Genomic DNA, 18,887 nt, shown 5'->3' on the forward strand with positions numbered 1-18,887 from the left:
TCCAAGAGACTAGTCCTGAGAGATTCAACTTGAAAAATAGGTCTCTATTCAAATATTTGGAAAATTCTAGACACGTCTCTGAAGAAGTGTCTAGACACTTCAGTAGAGTGTCACAATATTCTCCGAGAGACAACAAATATTTTTAATTTTTAGAAACCTGTTGTTTTCCGTATTGTGAGCTAAGGTGAGAAAGTCAACTTTAAACATTTTTTCTCTTTTTTCGCATATTAATATCCTGATGAACTAGTGCTTTATGGAACATATTTTGAGAAATGCTGGACCATGGCCACGGATAAAAGTGGGTATGAACAGTGAACTCTCTGTTTGAACTCAGCGCTATTTCCTGTCCTGAGCCCAGGGCTAGAGAGGTAGTGACAGGAAATGAACAGTGGTCAGCCTCTCTGAGGTTGGCAGCAGTAGTTTCCAAACCTCAGTGGTGTTTTGTGTGTTAGAAATAAGGAGTATGAAGCCAAGTAGATGGGGCTGTGTTCTACCCTATCCTCCTTCAACCCAAACAGCTCTGCTTTTATCTGCCTTAGATAATGAGGTTTCTTGTGAGGTTTTACTAGAAAAATAAAACAGGCTTCATTATCAAAAAACAAACCAAAGATGAAATCCAACAAACAGGTAAATGGTGTTTTAAAACCTGTACACAGTGACAATTGCTCTCAGTTCATTTCTAAAGTCTCTTAACCTTTTCCAGATTTGACTTTCCCTTTTATAATAGGGATTTGTTAATGCTAATACCATTTGGATTTGTTATACTGTAAGGATTCAACATTTTTGGGTGGAGGGGAACAAGCTTTATACTTGATTCAAGGTAGAATGGGAATAGATAGAGAGGGATGGAAAAGAAAGCGAATATTTCATCTTTTGGCTCCCCCTCACCTGAATTTCCCTTCCGTGTTTGGAGATGTCACTAACTGTGTGGTTGGAGGCCAAGTGATTGTTATCTTTGGGAATCTGATACCAGTGTGGGCAACACAGAGAAGCCTAGACAGTTTAGAGCTCCTTTGAGTAGCGACAACATTCACCATAATGACAGTGGTACCAGCTGGTGGCTTATAGTCAGAGATGGTAGCACCTGAGCCAAACTCTTCATGCAGCGTGGGACTTTATGAATTTCCTTTGTTCTTTTGTTGGGTGTTGAGTCTGGTTCTCTGGTTTTCCCGTGGAGTCTGTGGGCTTCTTTAGGTTCTTTGATTTAATTCTTCACAACTTAGAATCTGCAGAACTCTTTCAGCAGAGCACCATGCCAGGCCTAGATGATGGTATCTCAGAGCATGGTGCTGAGGACAGCTTGCCTTTAGTAGTAGCTTTAGGATCCTTGGCTCTCCTGACATGCTAGTTCCAGCCAATCACTGAAATATGTCTTAAAAGGTCAGGAGATAGCTGGGTCAAATGGTGGTTCCATTCCAAGCTTTCTGAGGAATCTCCACACTGCTTTCCAGCGTGGCTGCACTAATTTGCAACCCCACCAGCAATATATGAGTGTACCTTTTTCCCCACATCCTTGCGAACACCTATTGTTGCTTGTATTCTTGATAATTGCCATTCTAAATGGGGTGAGATAGAACCTTAAGGTAGTTTTGATTTACATTTCTCTTATTACTAGAGATGTTGAACATTTTTTCATATATCTGTTGATTGCTTGTAGATCTTCTTCTGTGAAGTGTCTGTTCATTTCCTTAGCCCATTTGTTGATTGTCGGCCTATACCCAAAGGGCTTAAATCAGCATACTACAGAGATGCAGCCACATCAATGTTCATAGCTGCTCAATTCACAATAGCCAGATTGTGGAACCAACCTAGATGTTCTTCAGTTGATGAATGGATAAAGAAACTGTGGTATATAAATACAATGGAATATTACTCAGCCATAAAGAATAATAAAATTATGGCATTTGCAGGCAAATGGATGAAATTGGAGAATATCATGCTAAGTGAGATAAGCCAATCTCAAAAAACCAAAGGACAAATGATCTTGCTGATAAGCAGATGATGACACATAATTGGGGGTGGGAGTGGACAAGAATGGAGGAAGGAAGGACTATATAGAGGGAAAACAGGGATGGGAGGGGTGGGGGAAGGCAAAAAATAACAGAATGAATCAAACATCATTGTCCTATGTAAATGTATGATTACACAAATGGCATGCCTTTACTCCATGTACAAACAGAGAAACAATATGTATCCCATTTGTTTACAATAAAAAAAACAAAACAAAACAAAATAAAACCAAACAAAAAAAGGTCAGGAGAGTTGATTCCTGTAGGGGCTGTACTCTTGCAGATCCTAGAAGATGCTGCAGCCGGGGGAACTTTTCTGCTCCCTATAATGTATAATTTATAATTTTTGTAATTTTCATTATGCAACCATTAGAGACCTACAGAAACGTCTCCCTCTGCTAGTTTTGCTAGGCTCTAATGAAAATTCATCTTTTAAAATGGAAAAAAATTAGAAGGAAGCATATGAAATAGCTGAGTAATGTAGACAATAGTAATGCCAGAGAACGTCTTAAAGAAGAAAGAAAACAGGGGTGAAAATAGTCTGCTAGAATCCTAACTCAAACAGTCCTTGACGCTGGAGCCAGGGAGTTCGTTTCCGTCGTGCTGTAACCCTAAGCCTTGCTTTGTTCTGTGTAATGCACAGAAGAGGAATAAGGATGTCGACTCAGCCAATCTCAGTGGAAAGGACCGCCAAGGTTACCTTCATGGACAGGAACAGGGATCAATCTGGTGTCATTTCCACAGTACCCCCTTGAAATTGGAGGTGTCGTTGCTTCCTCATCTATTAATTCCAGAAAAGTCACCGCAATCTACTTTTAAAATTTAGCTGAAGATAAAACCAACATGTCAAGGTTAGTCATGTGCCTCAAAGAGCTATTTAAAAACTTAAAACTGCTACGGCCTATGATGTCTGTGTTAGCTTTTTGTTTCTGTGACAAAATGCCTAAGAATAACAAGAAGAGGAAAGATTTATTTTGGCTCATGGTTTTAGAAGTTTCAGTTCATGGTCAGCTGGTGTATGGCTTGAAGGCCTGGGCCAAGGCAGGAACATCATGGCAGAAGGGCATGACAGAGGAAAGCTGCTCATCTCTTGATGGCCAGGAAGCAGAGAGGAGGGGGCTGAGAACAAGATATAGTCCCCAAGGGCTTGCCCCCAAGGACCCACTCCTGTGATTTCTACCACCTCCTAACAGTCCATTCAGCTAGGAATTCCCCAATGGGTTAGTCCATTGATGAAGTCAGAGCCCTCATGAGCCAGTCACTTCCCAAAAACTCCACCTCTGAACATTGCTGCCTCAGGGACCAAGCCTTCAACACATGAGTCTTTGAGGGACACCTCATATCCAAACCATAACAATATCTTTAAAAAGAACCAAAAAATAACGCAGGCAGTAGTATCACCACATCAACTTGGGACCAATATAGTAGTGGTTGAATCTCCTCAAAGAGCTCTTTCTCCAACAGTTTAGTACAGCATTGAAACCCTCTGGCCTTGCAGAGATGACTGAAATGCTTGGCTGGTGGCCCTGCTGTTGGCACCTCCAGCTTGATGGGAAATCCAAACAGTGGATTATGGTTTGGCTGCCACTTTGCTCTAATGCCTTCCAATGTTGGACCTCACCTAAAGTCAGAAACGATTTTCAAACTTTGTTGAAAGATCTTTTCACACATTACATTTTCGAACATGATATGTACTCGTAATTGGGGATGGCTTTGAAGTCATTTCCTTAATGATCTAGAAATACCTACACCTGTTACAGCTTGGAATACTGATGAGTCATGCTGACAACAACAACAATAACAGTAATGATACTATCAAGAGTCAGCTCATTGAGCACTTCTCTGTGTCAGGCACTACACTTTCCGTAAGTTTAAAACCTTTCATCCTTACAACAAACAAGATGCAGATTCCTTTTTTATAGGTGAGGAAACCAAGTCACAGGTGTTATTTGATCTGAAGTCACATAGCTAGTAAATGTGAAACCTGGATTTGGACCTCTGTCAGCTGCCTCTCAAGTCCTTGTCTTTGATCCCTTCTTGGTTCTACTTCAGAAGCAGAAAACTTATTTTTGAAATGTCAGGTGAATTTGAGAATAGCATCATCTGCTTAGTCTGAGAGTTCTTAGGTAAAAACTTGGGTGGACTATTCATGATTTTAGGGCTTAAGATTGCAAAAAGAAAGGGACTCCTTTCTCCCCATTTGGGAACAAACTTGGCCTATGTGTGACTGTGTGTGAGGTGGAAAGGAGGTTTCCTGGGGAGGGACTAAGAGGTAGTGGGGAGCCTGTGAGGACTAAGGCACCTGTTTTGGAGAGGCAGAGGGGGCTGCTTGGGCTGAATGTAACATGCCAATTATTGTTACAAAACAAGCCATGGGCACAAGGTGGAATGGAAGAACTCCATCCTGCCAGGCTATCGTAGAAGAAACAAAACAAAACAACAACAACAACAACAACAACAAAAACCCATAATGGAGTAAAGGAGAATCGTGGCATAGTGACAACATAACAACCTCTGTGAGCATCTGCTATATGCAGGGACTATTCTAAGTGCTTGACATGTGTTTATTTGCTTCATACTGCGTTGGTGCTCGAAGGTAAGCACTCATCACAATATCATTTTATGGATGAGGAAACTGAGCCACAAAGAAGGTAAGTGATTTGTCCAAGTCATCCATAGGTGGAATTGTAGAACCAGAATTCCAATTTTGGCCATTTGCCTTCAGCACTTTTACCATGAGCTGCTTCTGAGGAGAGTGATCCTGGTGAACACTCACAGGCTGATGGTAGTGGAAGAAGTCACCAAAGGAAGGACCAGGGTGGAGAAGTCAATGACCATCAAAGCAAAACAGTACTGAATTTCCCATCACGGTGACTTGATTTCACTGTGGGTAAAATGGGATCATAATAGCAGCTGCTTGGTAAGAATGCTGTGAGGATTAATATATATGTTAATATATGTTCAACACATAGAAGAGCTTTGGGTATATGGTAAATTTCATTTTTTATTATAATGAAATTTCATATACTTAAAATAGAAATAAGAATTCAATGATTTCCTGCCCGTAGATATTGTCTCCCTAAGTAAATAGCAAGAATCTTCTCTATTTCTTATTTTTTACAGGCCCTGGCCAAAAACAAACAAACACACACAAAACAAAAACAAAAACAAAACTGGTGCTTAATAAAAGCTTTGAGTGAATTATGAGTTAAGTAAATAGAGAAATACATAAAGTAGTTTTCACTCAGCCTCACAGAAGGGAGAAGTAGGTGCAAAGACCATTTTGATATAATTTTGGAAGAAAGAGCCCAAATCTACCTGACTTTCTTCAGGTACTCCATGACCGTTTGCTCAGTTCCTACACACGGATATCGCACTATAACTTGTTTTGTAGAAGATTAAACCAGGAAAGAGAAAATGAGAATGAAAATCTATTCAATATCAACACTGTTGATATTGCTCTACTTTGAGACATAAGGATTTACCTTAGCAGACTCCCTCTTAGCCTCCTGTAGAAAAGGGGCTAACTGTGTTCTAGTTATTTCTCTAGTCCAAGCCCTTTGCATAGGGCTTGATAAATACTTGCAAATATATTATATATATTGATCAAAATGGATCAAAGTAGAGCAACACTGTATCTATGGACAATTCCATCTTCCAGGAAGAGAGAGTTAACAGGGGCAGCCATCTATACCTCTCAGAAGAGATGGGGTATTATTTCGACTCTTTAAGAAGAAAACCACATTTTTTTTATTGTGGTGAGCCAAAAGATAGGGAAGCATCAACAACGGACAAGCAGGAATCTACAAAATGGATGATTCTGAAGAATGTGATAGATTTCTTTAATAACTTACTTCTTTCTTTACAAAAAAAATGCTCTCATTTACCATCAAATGTCTTTTTGTTCTTTAGACAGGGTCTCATTATGTTGCTCAGGCTGGTCTTGAACCCCCAGGCTCAAATGATCCTCCTGCCTCAGCCTCCCATGGAAGCTGCCACTGTGCCTAGCACTGAATGGCTAATTTTTAAATCCAGGAGTCTATTTGAGATCAATAATGGGCCCCCTTGTCACTGTCATCAGAAAAACATTGGCATCAATTTGATCCAAGTCATAGAGATAGAGCCACGGCACCTGTGGGTGGCGGGGAAGCACTGGGGATGAGGAGCACAGGTGTGGGAAGAGAAGTCAGCACGCTGACACGGGCACTTCTTCCAGACACTCCTGGGGGCAGCAAGGGAGGACCAGGAAGGTGAGCTGCGAATTTAAGCCACTTTGGTTTGACAAACGAAAATTACGTCCCCAACGAACATCATAATGTTCCTGCAGCTGCAGCCACTGGCTTCTTCTTAATGTCCCAATTTTGTTATGAACCTTTATAGTCCAATTCTAAGAGCTAAGAATGAAAATTTTCTAATGGATCTACTAAAACGACTTTATATAATTCAATACATAATAAAATGGAAATTCTTTGAAAATGCACACGAGTGTCGTTATGTTGAGGGGAAGTTATTAGAGGAAAGGGGAAAAAGTTAAAAATATGTGCAGAATAAAATGACAAAATTTCCTTATTTTGTCAATTTATCTTTTCAGTCCTTTTTCCTGTGAGTTTCAAATATGGTTGAGATGAAGTCTGAGTTTTTGGCCTTGAACCTTCTCACTCATACACACAAGGGGCATTTCATGAAGGCCAAGCAATGCTAATTTCCTGTTTAAGCAACTAAACTCCCTTAAAAAGTGCTCTAGCAGGAAAATTTCCAAGGTTTTGTTGAATTTCTCACCACCAAGCCAAACCAAACACCAATGCCAAGTTTGACAAGAAAAGAGGGTAGTGACATCAAATATTACATTCCATTGAAGGTGTGATGAACACACATATTGTGTGTTCAGGCCGAGCATGGCTTCATGAGCCATCTCCTGTTGGCAAGACCGTCTCATAGGTAATCTACACCGTAGCATCAGTACGGGGTGGCGGGAGACTCATAACTTCTTGTGGGCTTTGTGCAGCTTTTGGAAGGGGTGTGGGGATCTGGAGTCATAGAAAGGTCTGGTTATAATTCTTAAGGTGAAAATTCAGCAAAACCTCCAGGTGATAGGGGACTAACATTGGGTGTACAATTATTTTCTTGAGTGCTGATCACAAGAGAGAGAAGCTAATCCAAGGGCATTACTCTTTAAGTGGAATCATCCATGGGACAATACCTATGCTATACTGATGGACAAGGACTTTGATCTCATCCTGGTCTCTTCTGGATTTTGACATTTCTTGAAAAACGAAGCAACAGAACTCTTCTGTGGCTCCTCTCCAAACAAAGAAACAAAACAGAAATAAACTCTAATGCCCTTTTCTCCAGAACATTAGGGAAATGACCAGCCATGAGGAAATGGCATTAAACTTCCATTTTGATCAATATATGTAATATATTTGCAAGTATTTATCAAGCCCTATGCAAAGGGCTTGGGCTAGAGAAATAACTAGAACACAGTTAGCCCCTTTTCTACAGGAGGCTAAGAGGGAGTCTGCTAAGGTAAATCCTTATGTCTCAAAGTAGAGCATGCATGGCCAGCCAGGGCTTGATATCCACAGCAGAGGATTTTTACAAGTCTCACCGGCTGTGGTTCCCTTTGGATAATTTGCTACTTTATTTCTCTGGGGATGAAATTATTTTCCCATTGTGTATGTCTGTCTGGGTCAAGCCTCCCACAGTATGGTGGGGACAAAAAGCATTTCCAGACTAGAATGAAATATGAAGCTTTTTTCTCAACTAACTCTTCACCAGCACCACTTAGACCCTCTGAAGGCTGGAAATGCAGTGGAATGAGATGCCACAAAATTGGCAAGAAGCTGGAGAAAATTGACTGAGCTTTAAATTCAGCATTTTATAACCTCCTTGCAAATGAACTCAGAAAGATGAACATACTGTATAAACTTACTGATATAAAGCTTCCAAATATTGTCTAAGTTTCTCTGCTATGTATTTGCTTTGCTTTAAGCATTTTGGATTGTTATTTGACTGATAAGGATATATACTTCAAATGTTTCCAAAACTTAAAGCACTTCTCTAGCTGGGGGAAGTAGAGAATGATTATGGAAGTTCCTGGAGAGGACTCACTTGATTTCATTTCTCCTCTAGACTGTGAGCAATGGGAGGGTGGCCAATGCCTTACTCATCCTGAGCACTTCTGCACCTACGTCAGGTGCTCCAAAAGTGTTTTTTGAATGAATGCATGAAGGATGGAGGGAAGGAAGTGTAGATCTTGAAGGCGAAGGAAGTCATGGGTAACGGAAGGTGAGGAGAGGTTGAGAGGAAGGAGAAGCATTTGTACAGGTTGGGACGTGTGAGAGCATGCATGTTGGGGGGCTGTGGCAAGTTCAAGGATATTGGAATAGTCGAAGGAGAAGAATGGCAGCAGAGGAGGCTACAGAGACACTGATGAAAGATAGCTGCTTTTCATGGTATTGTTGCAGCCAGTTTATTGTTTTCACATGTTTCCCCCCCCCCCCCCCCGCTTTATTTTAGTTTTTAAAGGTCACACTAACTGAAATTCCATTAATAGATCTCCATTAATGGAGCACTCAGTCCCTATATTAAGTTTTAGATATAAAGGTAACCATGCAAAGTTGAGCAGGTTGTGCACTGCACAATTTTGGGGAGCACTCTATATGCAACACAGGGTATTCCAGCCCCATACTTCCTTGCCCTATATGTGTGATGGAATACATTGACAAATTATAAACTAACCAGAGATGAAAGATGTTAGAAGATACTTCTAACTATTTTTCCTGTTCATCCAGTATATATTCCTTAAGACCCAAGGATCCCTCCATTTTTCTCAGTCTATGAGGATTCCTTTGTAAAAACAAGTACTGTTGCTGTTTGGTGATGCTTCTACCTTCTAACTCTCAATAATCAAAGGGTACTGTCTTTGAATCATTCCACATTCAATAGGGGTTCTTATGTTGGAGTTCTTGGGTTCGAATCCTGGCTTCACCACTTACTGTGAGATCTTGTGCAAGCTACATAGCTTCTCTGTGCCTCTTTTTTCCTAAGTAGTAACACAGGAATATTAAGCTTCCAACTTTACAGGATTGATGTAAGAAATAATTGAGATAATCTATGTAAGGTGCCTAGCACAGTGATTGGAAAATAGATATTGCTCATAGGCGTTGGCAATTATGCTGTGAAATTATTATTGCTAGTCTGGAACTTCCAGGTTTGGCCTGCTGGGCAGAACGCCTCCTGAGCCCCTCCAGCTGTCTGCCCACTCAGAGCCCACTCCTTTCCAATGAGCCAGCAGATATCCATGTTCCTCCCATGTTGTCCATTCCAAGAGAGTTCATCAGACCCCCCACCCCCCCACACACCCCCTCACTCACACACTGCATGACACAATTCTCCTCTACTCCAAGAAACGCTCTAAAATCAAATGCTGTTAGGGATGCCCTCCTTGTCTCTTTTTTCCAGTCTAATCCATTTGAACATCACTGTTGAATTTGAAAGGGAAATGGCAAACATGTAAGTTCCTGGAAGATTTCGTGGGTAACAGCAGCAGAGCTCTGGCAGGTAACAATGGTTTGGGGGGAAAACTGAGCCCCAGAAAGGAGAGAAAAGGCCTGTATTTTGTTGCTTTTGGTGGCAGTAAGTGTGTGCATGTGTCAGACTGTGAAAGGGTTGGGGAATATGTTGGATCTGGGAGGTGGATCTGGGAATAGGTGATCAAGTTATTGGAGGTCTAAGGTCAGGTGGACAATCAGAACGACATACTGGCAAATAGAAGACCAGGGTCCAACCATGAGTAAAGATCATGACATCAGGGCGCCACTCTCTCACTTAGTCATCTACTCATTCACTTGAGAAACTGTTATTGAGCGCTGACTACTTGCTGCGGACTGTTAGATCAGGGGAGCTGAATGAGCGAGGAAACAGGACCCCAAGTATCATGGCGCTTACTGTCTAACGTAAACAAGTAAACACTCTCTGTAGAAGTGGAACCTGGCAGTCAGTGCCAGGTGTCATGGAGGTTGTGGGTAGTGTGTGGTTTGATGTTTTCTGGAGAAATTCTGGTGCAGGGGATGAACTGCAATGGAATCCGTCTGGCTGGAGTCCATTTGGGGAGTGGAGTGAGAGGAGGGTGGAGGGGTGAATGGGAGCAGCATCGTGAGCTCCTAAGGATCAAAAGCTAAGGAATGTGCTCTTTATTCACAGGGCTCTCCCCCTTGCAAAACAAATATTAGTCAGAAGTCAAGAGTTGGAATCCAGGGAGGGAAACTGGTGGCCAGTTCTTAAAAATGAGGTTATCTGTAGCTCTGCCGAGAATACCGAGTGGAAGGACCTTCCTCCCTGCGTTTCCACGAGACGGTGGACTGCCCCTGCTTAGAGCAGGTCATTCTCCTAAACGAATTCTCCTTCAGCGTCACCTAGCATCTCCCCCTATTTAGGGCAAGCCAGCCTGGTGGCAGCCTATGTATTTGCTGAGAGTGGGTTTTCATGAAGCTGTAAAGAAGAAAAGGAAACCTGCCATTTATTAGCTTCCCATAGCCACATTCCAGTCGCTAAGCCTGGCCTTTAAGGTCCTTCAGCCTTCTCCCCAGCATGGATCCTCCCTCCAGGATCAAGGCTCAGAATATGCCCTGTATGTCGCTGCTTCTGTGCCTCTGATTTACCCTCTCTGAGACTCAGTCCACTGGTCTGTAAATTGGGGGTAACCATACCTTGCTCAGGATGTCACGTGAGTCACGTGTCTGAAAGTCCCTAGAACAGTGCCTGGCATCACCACCCTCAATCCCACATCCATGCCCACATACCACAAACTTCGAGACTCCAAGGTTTTCAGGTCCTCTTAGGACACAACTCCTGGGAGCCAGAGCAAATTGGAAAGGGTATGTTCTGCTTAGAGGCAACAAACATGCAGAGAAACAAAAATGAAAGCTAAAACAAATGGAGAAAATGAAAATGAAAACAAACACCCATGACCATTTGTCTCAAACCCACCATTTTGGTATTGGGGGTTGAATCAGGGGCACTTTGCCCTTGAGTTACACCCTCAGCCCTTGCAGCTTTGAGATATGAGGCAGCATCTCACTGCATTGCCCAGGCTGGTCTGGAACTCGAGGTCCTCCCGCCTCACCTCCAAGTCTCTAGGATCACAGGCTGCGCTACTGTGCCCAGGTTGGACGTGTCTTCTTGTGTAATTCTCTCTCATTCACTCCCTGTTACTTATATTCGTCAGTGTCATGTTCTTTATGGTGCCATTGATATCTCAGTGAAATGTTTTGGGTCTCAAGATTGTTGTGAGAACTAAATGAAATTACATATGCATTGAGTCTAGTGCCTGACTCATAAATGGTAGCATTCATGTTAATGATAATGATAACGATAGAATAAATCTCTTAAATTCAGAGACCAGGTTGCTAAGAGTTTCAGGGATCTCCTGCTTGTTGACTTAGTAAAGAACAATCATAATAAAACAAATGGCCATTGCTTGCTGAGCAATTGATCCCAGGACAGGAACTTCCCAGGCACTCTGTCTACCTTAACTCATTTCTGTTCATGGGCATCTGAGAGGTAAGCCCTATTAGATTATAGCAGATGAGGAAACAGGCATCAAAACATGTAACTAGCCAAGTTATGCAATTGGAAGTATCCAGGATCAAGACCAGGTAGACTGGCCCCCCAGCCCATGTGCTGAACCTCTCTCTGTATTCACTCTCTGGCCAATTTCTATTTATCTTTTAAGGCTCAGCTCACAGGTTATCACCTCCTCAGCTTCCCATAGAGTTTTTTTCTCCATCCTATGTGCTCCCACAGTGCTTTCAGTATAGCCATTATCCCTGATAGCAATTATCAGATTTCTAATGCATGTGTTTATCTGTATATGAAATTCCTAAGGAAGAATCCATGAATTTACTCAAGGCACTATACTTACCATAGGACTTGGCACATATTTGCTATGCAAAAATATATGATGAAGTTTAATTGAACTAATAGTAATGCAGTTCAACTTGATGTTCACACTGATGATAGCTGCTGGAGATGAAACACGGCTAAATAGAAATTTCAAATGGCAAGGACCGTAGTGCCAAGTTATTGGTTATTTGTTCCATGGAGTTGATAATTTGTGGTTGTTCTTTCCTGATTTGAGTAGCTAAAATGACTTCTAAGATGTCTCATCTGATAGAGTCCCCAAATCCTTTTTGGCTACATTATCTTCCCCCTCCATTCCTTCTGGGAAGGATCAGCTCTTGGCAGATGTGACTGCCTTGTGCATGCCACAGGAGAAAAAAAGAATGTGCTGAAACCTATGCTTAGCAGCAATTATTAATATTTCACCAGAGGTTACACAAACAAGTTGAAAGAATGACTGACAGAGGCTCCACCCCACCCCACTGTGAGCCCAGGATCCATGTTTTATTAGAACAACGCCTTCCATGTGTATAGTGCTTTAAAATGTGTAATCCTCCCCCTCCATTATTTTCTGATTCTTACAACATCTCAGAGGAGGAGGCAAGAGAGGCTGAGGGAAAGGGAGGGGCCTGCCTGACAGCACATGGCCAGTGAAGGATGGAATCCAAACAATGACATATTTTCTGAACATTTGAATGGCATGCCAGACAAGATGGTCTGAGTGGTTAATTTGCTATTGGGAGTTTCCGGTCCCCAAAGCATGTATATCTGAACTCTAAAGGGTCACAAAGGGAGGGAAGATTTTACAAATGATGGAAATGGAAATATGGAAAGACTGGGCCAATGGACAACATGCTGAGGATGCAAGAAAAGACAAAGATCTTGAGGTTAGATGTAATGTAGGGTGAAGCTTGGTCACCGAAGGAGGTCAGATGTTGAATTTTACAGGATTAAAAAAAAAAAAACTTTAAAGCATTATGCTTCAAAAGAGATGAAATAGGCATGCTTGAGATTAAAGACAGAGGAGTTTTCAGTCAGCAGGAACTGCCTCTGCAAACCACCTTACATTCAATATTCACATGGGAGCTTTGAAAGAACTCTTCTTTCTCTATGAGATCACAATCCCTTTGGGGATCTAAGAGATATATTCATGAAATCACCTGTCCCTATGCTTCCTGTCCCAGTTCCCTGCTTCCACCTATACGGGGCTTTGTGTCTGCACAGCAGGAATAAGGAGGAGCCCTGAAGCAGGAAACAATCGGCATGTCTTCTTCCACATAGCTCGCTATGAACTTCCTTGTACCTTGTCCCTCTGGTTCTGCAGATTCTGTGGGCCCTACTCTCAGATCCTCTTCCTGTGGGCCATTCTCCAGGGTCTTGGGTGCTGGGTCTGCTCTGATCCTTATCTGTTCTGACTCCCTTGGTCCCTGGTGTCCTAGCTGCTCTCCTCCCCATGCTGACCACAGGTTCAAGCTGGGCTCATGGTCATTACCACCTGCTGTCTGCAGCCTGATGCTGACCAGGGTCTTCAATGTACATCTACTTTTTCAAAGAATGTCAGACAATACCAGAGACTGTCTGAAATAAGGTAGCATTTGCCCCATTGGGGAATATTACCGATAGGTTCATAGTCATAAAGACGCAGCTCATGCTTGTGAGCTCTTGCAGGAGAGCGGGCAGGGAGAAAGGAGGATGGGGAGAGGGAGATGGGGATGGGGCAGGAGAACTGGGCATCTGCAAATGAAGGAGGAAAAGACATAGTGGATTCTAAAATACAGCCGAAAGCTCTACAGTTTGGGCAGCTGAATCCCATTAAGAAATCATGAGAAAGCTCTGTATTCCTGCCATTGTGATGAAGAGGAAAAACAAACCCTCTGAGGGTTTCACAAAGAAAACATTCTGTGACCAGGAGGCTTAAAGTTCTGCAAAAATCTAATGAAAATAAAAGTTTGATAGGCACTCAGCAAGTCCCTCCTGTGATGCTTTCTTACAGGGCTTACCCAGGGAGGCCCTGGAAGGGACATTCCACCCCTTCAGCCACTGCCACCCCACCACTACTGCCACCTGGGAGCATCTGCAGGGAAGGCAGATCCAGGTGGCCCCTCAGCTGATGCAAGACCACAGCCCTGAGGCTGCAGGGAGCAGACAAAGCTGTTACTCACAGTCTGTTTTTCTAAGTCACTCTATATCGATAGATAAGGTAAATTAGCTGCCTTAATTTCTTTTTCCTCTAATCTTTACTTTAGACTGTGACTAGACCTTAAAATTTAAGCTACATATTAAAATTACATTAAATGACAAATCTTAAAATTCAGATTTAAGCCATTCTCAGGAATAAATAGAATTCATAAAAATGTTACTAGCCATTTTGAGTGACTGGGCACATCTCTCCAGGCATGTGAGATTTTTTAATAGGCTCCATGCTGGGATGGAAAAGGCCAAATTGGTCTTATGTAAAAGCAACATGTTTACATTTTATTTTAATAATACAAAATGCATGTAGATGTCAAAGCAAAGACCTTTTACCAGGATGGTTTTAAAGGCTCAGTGTATATTTGTATTCTATTTCTGCACGTATCCTGATCTATCCTTGAAAGACTGTAGTCCAGTAAACCCCAGGACATACCAGAGAAGGCTGAGCAAGTAGAGGTAGGGGCATCCTATCTCATCTTTTAGTCTGCAGAGACAAAAGCTGAGGGAAGAGAGGGTTGATGTTTACAAAACCATAAGGACAGAGTCCAGTGAGCAGGGTCAGGACACCAATACCTTCCCTGAAGTTGAATCAAAGGTAGTTTTGCATAAATCAAGCATTCAGGCACATGGTGACCAGCAATTCTATGGAAACTGTTACCCAAAGAGACACTTCAATCAGAACATAAAATATAGTTTGAAGAGGATGATGAATTTAATAATAAATAAATGACGCAGGATTCTGGGTATGCCTCACAGAAAGCAACTTTTTCTTTTTTCTTTCCCTGCTATTATACGTAGTCGTCATTTTGGGGTCAGGTCACTTGGTTGGAGAGAAACCAGGCCTTGGGTCTGAATACTTGGTAAGGTCCTTTTATGAGCATGATGGTCTTGGCTCCTACCCCTCCTCCATCTCCTTTAAGGCAGGGGTGTCCAGTCTCTTGCATTTAATAACTTAAGCAGAGAGATATAAGACACAGGGACTGTCTACATCATCATAACTTGAATTCAAAAGACCAGCCCAGTGTGAGGCCAGCTCCGCAGTAGCGCCGTGGGAGTCCAGCAGCCAGCAGAATTTCATAAACGTAGCTTATGCTAATATAGGATTCCTTTCTATCCCTTCCCTGGGACCTGGCCTCTCACAATATTTACTTTCTTGAAAGTACTCGAGAAGCGTAGCAAATGGATGAGGGAGCAGAGTGTCCCTGAAATATCTATTTCGTCTCCAGACATTTCCTCTGTCCCTTTTCACCTTTCTTTCCTCCTCTTTCTCCTTCTCTCCTCTCCTTTGTCTCCCACAGGCTGAAGGAGTGATAAAAGACCCAGGCTTGGGCATAAAATCACTCAGGGGTCTCCTCAGAATTCCAACACAAACCACCTCATTGGTCTGTAACACCTAATTTCCCTACAAAAAGTGACCGGCCAGGGGCCCAAGCACACTAAAGCAATGCCCTGTGGGGTTTAAAGGATTCCTAACCCCTCCTCTCTCCCCCCTGGTTTGTCTTGGCCAGAAGCCTATCCATGGCACATTCCAGGACAGCTGAATCTTTCCCTGAAATGAAAAAGGAAACAACCTCACCTGTAGATCCCAGCTGTGTCCATAATAATTTAAGGGCAACATCTGGGCAGACCACCCCCTCTCTTCAGTACTTGGGTTTTGTGTGTGTGTGTGTGTGTGTGTGTGTGTGTGTGTGTAGGGGGGTGTTGGCTATAAAATAATCATATAACTAAAGAATGTGAAGAAAATTGGTCTTCTCCAAAACTTTACTGTTTAATTGCAAATGGGTCTAAAAGCCTTTCATTCTTCAAGTGTGAATTCAAATGGAACAAGGGGGCTCATTTGAGGAGATAGCTTTAAGCTCAGTTGATGAGAAGATGAAGCTCTTTGAAATGGTTCCTTTAAAGGTCTTGGCTTTCTGAATTCAATGCATTCTCTTTTCTACCACCTTAGGCATTTGTTTTTAATAAGTCTTTACAAAGTAAATGATTCAACAAAGGACTTCGAGACTGTGTTTCTGACCAGCAAAATAAGTAAAGGCTCCAGATGTTTCTCATTTTTCTATGTCACTAATTCAAACTCAAAAGTCTCTTGTTCATTGGGCATTTATTTAATCCTAATGTTTTACATACCTCTCTCCAAGAATCCCCTTCTCCCATCTCTGCATCCCTTCTCTCACTGAAGCCATCCACAGGGTAATTTTCCATAGAGGAAATTGAACCTTTCCAGCATATTCTAAGCAGCTAGGGAGATAAATCCATCTTTCAAGGGCCTCTTCGGGTCCTTTGATCTTCTAATGTCTGCATTTGAGTCACCGGATGGCCCTTTTTAGATTTCACTCCAAAGGATGGTTGACATTAGAAGAGCTAATAGTAGTTGCTGTTCTGCGCTTTATGGATAGACAGTGCCATACTTTACCATGTCCCCAATTCTACCTGGTCCCATGTTGCAGTGCCAGGAATGACCAGCAAACCAGAGAAGCAGAGAACAGGGAAGCGGTGACAACAACAAATCCTCATGGAAAATAAAGCAGAGTAGTGGTGGTGGTGGCGTCGTGGTGGTGATGGGGACACACGGAGGCGAATTATGCAAGGAATAGACCCGTGAGGTCTTCCCTATGCTTGTTCTTAATGGAACAAGGTCTGATGTGACATTTTAAATTTTATAATTCTATTAATAAAATTATCTGTAATCAAGGCTAGTGTATAAGACTGTCATTGTATTAAGTGTTCTGGATTCTGTCCTGGATTTCTTAGAATAATCCTAACAAGTGAATTCTATTATCTCAATTTCCTAAGCAAGGAAACGCAGTCTTAGAGACTCCAGTAACTATTTTCTCGAGAAATAGGCATGATGTGAAGAAAAAATTATGCATTTCTTTGCAAATGAGGGGTCATCTTAAGTAGACACTTTGAGGTGGCATTTAGTCATCATTTCATAAATGATAGCATCTATCTATCTATATATATTCTGTATATAACATATATATTCTTTATAGGTTGAGCAGATAATTCATAGGTATCTCCACGGTTATACCAAAGCACAGTAAGTTGGGGGAGATATGGGTGCTGGGCAGCCTATCTAGGTTGGCTTCCCCAGTTGGTGACAATGAATGTCACAGAGAACGTCAACATATAAGTAAAAGAGAACAAGACCACACTTCATACGACACACTGCTTTGCAATGACTTCAGAGGTGACAATTCAACACTTCCAGTACATAAAAATATTGCTTCACTTGTAAAGAAAATGTCCTATGCATATTAAGTGTAAAAGGCAGCCACCTCAGAAGTTGGGCACCCTTTCATAGATGCATCTTCGGTGATTATTTTCCTTCTCAAAGCTAATAAGGGATTTAAATCAGCTTATTAGTTGACAACTTCAACTAAAAGCCTGCTTTTGTTGGGGTCCCAGATTATATAGCATTTAAGGTTTCATAAAGAATAAAGCATGATTTTATGAAGCCAACCTGAGCTTGCTAGATGAGGAATGGATAAACCAGAAGGAAAGAAAAGGCAATGGAGAAAGGATAACAGACATGGACACCATTGAATTCCCTCAACCAAGAGGAGACATTTTCAGTTCTTTTGGTCTGTGAAGCCAGGCAAAACGGATGCTCAAAATTGTGTGTGCTTCAGAATTATCTGAGAAGTTTACTAAAGCATTGTGGGAGGGCCTGAGAAATCTGTAGCAATCTGTAGAGCATTTCTAATGAGTTCTCAGGCAGCGTTTATGTTGCTGGCTGGGGACCCTCATAATCAGAATCAAAATGTATCCTGAATTGTGTGTGTTTGTTGATCCTGTTTGACCTGCCCCAGTTTATATTCTAGATATCTCTATCCAAGGCTGATGCACCATCTTTGGATTTTCTAAACTTGAGGGATTTTAAAAATAAATGTATATAGGTTTACATTTAATGTATCTTACCTGATGAAATCTGAGATGTTTTCAACCAAAAGAAGCTTCATGAGAGAAAAATGGGTGTGAAAACTGTTGAGAGAAAGATAAGGGACAATCAGGAAATGAAATATAAATTTCTCTTTCACTATAACATATTAATTCTTGGACAGAGTAAACACCGTTATGCCATAGATATGTAAGTTATATTTTTAGCATCATTTTTTAGATTAAATGTGTGGTTGAATAAGATATAATGAGTCAATACAGTGACTAGGGAAAAGGATATATTAATTTGCCTAAGTTATGGAATGATTTTTAATAACTGAAGGATTAAAAACACTTTTTTTGCTTTCCAAAGTCTGCTTTCTAATGCAATGATGTGATCTGCTAATTCAATGATTTCTTTCTTTTTTGTATTATCAAATAATATAGGGAAATTAAGAGCTCTGAAGTCTTTCTCAAAATAAAAAAAATTTTAAAGGACAGGGGATGTAGCTCCATGGTAAAGTGTCCCTGGGTTCAATCCCCAGCACTAAAAAACAGAAAAGAAAAGAAAAAAAAAAAGTGTCTCAGAGGCACATGTCTGTGCTGTTTATGGTTTATGAGGGCAAGTATGAAAATAGGTCTTCTTCGGTAACAGCACTTTCTAGATAGTTTATCTGCGGCATTTCCAGGTAAGGGAGGGGATACAATGCTTTACTTGGTCAGTCAGTCCACTCACACTGCAGCCTCTGGATTCCCTTCACATCAAGCCCAGCAGCCTCAGGGATCCCTAGGCAACATTGTTTCCAGATTTCTTATTCACGTGCTGGTGGTATTGAACAACTCAAACCAAATGCTAGCCCCACTCCAGACACATTCTTAGGCAGCCCAGCACACCTGCCTGAC

The 18,887-nt window shown here is 41.7% G+C and overlaps 1 protein-coding gene across 2 annotated transcripts in view; it reads right to left on the reverse strand.

Annotated features, from left to right (window-relative positions):
• The window catches only part of FRMD6 (FERM domain containing 6), a 272,362-nt gene that overhangs the window by 163,891 nt on the left and 89,584 nt on the right, over window positions 1-18,887 (reverse strand). The window contains exon 2 of one of the 2 annotated variants that reach the window (XM_079121174.1): window positions 18,027-18,089. The exons of the other annotated variant lie outside the window; for it this stretch is intronic. The gene's annotated coding sequence lies outside the window, so the exon portion shown is untranslated. The remainder of the gene's footprint in view (window positions 1-18,026; window positions 18,090-18,887) is intronic. 2 annotated transcript variants of the gene reach the window in all.

The sequence above is a fragment of the Sciurus vulgaris genome, assembly GCF_902686455.1.
Source record: "Sciurus vulgaris genome assembly, chromosome: 2".
Lineage (NCBI taxonomy): Eukaryota > Metazoa > Chordata > Mammalia > Rodentia > Sciuridae > Sciurus > Sciurus vulgaris.